The 2,613-nt window shown below is 31.7% G+C and overlaps 1 protein-coding gene across 1 annotated transcript in view; it reads left to right on the top strand.

The window, feature by feature from the left end:
- Positions 1-2,613, top strand: part of LOC103381614 (protein FAM117A-like) — a 30,179-nt gene that overhangs the window by 4,617 nt on the left and 22,949 nt on the right. The gene's annotated exons all lie outside the window — the stretch shown is intronic.

The raw sequence follows: 2,613 nt of genomic DNA, 5'->3' as shown, positions 1-2,613 counted from the left end.
ACAAATGAATCACCAAGGGCAATCAGGTCACTTTCAGTTTGAGCTCATTTTGTTCCGTTTTAGAGCAGGGGTCGGCAGAGGTGTTCAAAGAGCCATATTGGACCAAAAAAAAAAAAAACCAAAACAAATCTGTCTGGAGCCGCATAAAAAAAAATTTAGTACACTTACAGCTGTGTCATAAACTGTGTATAAAAAAACTCTAGTGTGTTGCATTTATGAAATCAGTGAACTGCTGCAGAGAACACAGAATTGTATTTCTGCATGTAACAAAAACATTTTGAACTTGGAAAAAAGGACACATAGTAGACGCTTACTTTCACAAAATATTTAAGGAAATAAAAATCCAAACTTAAAATATCCACCCCCAGCGAACAAAAAATGCCGTCTGCTTCAGTGTTCCATTCTATCGCGTGTACTAGAGTGCGCAGTCAGATATATATATATATATATACACACATATATACATATATACATACATATATACATACATATATACATACATATACACATATATATATACACACACATATATACATACATACACACACACATATATATATATATATACACACATATATACATATATATATATATACACACACATATATATATATATATACATATACACATATATATATATATATACATATACACATATATATATATATATACATACATATACACATATATATATACACATATATACATACATATACACATATATATATACACATATATACATACATACACACACACATATATATATATATATACATATACACATATATATATATATATATACATACTATATATATATATATGTATATGTATATGTGTGTGTATATATATATATATGTATATATGTGTGTATATATATATATATGTATATATGTGTGTATATATATATATATATAGTATATCGCCATAATAATAGCCAATAGAAATATATATAGTTTTCCAGATTGATTTATTCCAGATTGCGAAATGCAAACCTTTCATGATCATGTAAGTGTCGAGGATGACATTCCATGGTTCGAACACTAGTTTGTCCGGTTTGGGAAGGGTTTCAATATCACTCCAATTGTGATTGTGAGCAAGAACGGACGAGTCTGTTCAGCAGTGAAAGCAAATGAATCTGCCCACGTAGCATTAAACGTTCTGTTTTCTACAGAAACTTTTCTTGGATTTATCCATCAGAGGCGATTTTATTTATTTTTGATTTGTTTATTACTCATTGAAGTAATTACACGGAGTCCAATATTTCAGTCAGGATATTACAAAAAAAAAAAGGATCAGAAAATTGTACGGACTACATTTTAAATATTGCAACAATGTTACCTACAGTTGGCAGAGCAAATCAGAAAGTGGAAGAAATATTTAAAAAGAAATATCGCATAGAATAAAATTCAAATTTAGCAACAATAAAGATGAGGATGGTGAGCGGCAGAAAGACATTTGCAAAAAAATATTTTCGCAACTTGAACGCGACCGTGACCAGTATGTAGCATATACCGTGAATTAATTTATTATAATATATATGAAAGCGATCGGCTTATTTTCATCTACAGTTTCCTAAAAAAATGTTGTTAAAACAACAGATAAAAAAAAAAGTTGTTAGAATGGTTTACATCAGGGGTGTCAAACATAAAGGTCTTGGGCCAAAACTGGACCAAGGCGTTCGTCCTTTTTTGAAGATGTTATAACTAATTTTCACACTGTAGTCCATTGACAAAATCGTGGAACTTATATCAATATTAATCCACTAAAAAGCAAAGTCATCGAAGAGTTTTTGTCCGTCATTAGGCGAGCAAGGTATTTAAAATCCTCCGTCAACAGTCGGTACGTGTTGAAGTACTTGCGTAAGGCAGCAGTAGACGAGTCTCAGCGCAGAAGAGTGGGCGTAGCGTAAGAAGAACCTGAACAGCCTTTTCTGAGGTGTTGAAAATCACAGTTTAAAAAAAAAAGGGCCACCGAGCCCAGCTCATCACAGGAAGTTGGTGAAATTAAACAGTTGGGCAACAGGAAGACCACTAACATGTCACAGTCGCTGTTATTAACAGCAAGGATGTATTTCTATGTTTTTGTATTTCATCAACCAACGTCTGGTGTCACTGCCACCTGACGTCAACTCTTATCAGGTCGATTTTCCACATTTAGTTCAAAGTTAAAAACGAGAATGGTGACTTTTTAGAGATTTCTTAAAAAAAAATCATGTAAATGTAAGTGAATCTTGTTGAGGAATAATGGTTATTTAACAGTTCATAATAAATTATAGATAATCACGGGAAATAAGAGGAGTGTATGTAACGTAAACAAACTGGAACATCTTTTTCCTCTTTGTTTACATGCATATAAGTATAAATATATTTGAAAATATTTAAATGTATTGAAATATCATTTTACAAAACGTCATGAGCATGAAGTATTTGTGCTTTTTTTTTTTTTTTGCTTATAAGCGGGCCAGAATGAACCCCCTGGTGGGCTGGTTTTGGGCTGCGGGCTGTATGTTTGACACCCTGAACTAGAATCTTCCAAACTGCCTTACCTTTTTGTTTTTTTTGGGGGGTTTTCCCTTTTTTTTTTTTTTTTTTTTTTTTTTTTTTTTTTTTTTTT

This window comes from Cynoglossus semilaevis, chromosome 8 (genome assembly GCF_000523025.1).
Source record: "Cynoglossus semilaevis isolate Cse_v1.0 chromosome 8, Cse_v1.0, whole genome shotgun sequence".
Taxonomy (NCBI): Eukaryota; Metazoa; Chordata; class Actinopteri; order Pleuronectiformes; family Cynoglossidae; genus Cynoglossus; species Cynoglossus semilaevis.
Note: the sequence above shows the minus strand (reverse complement) of the source record. Positions and strands in the feature narration are given on the sequence as shown.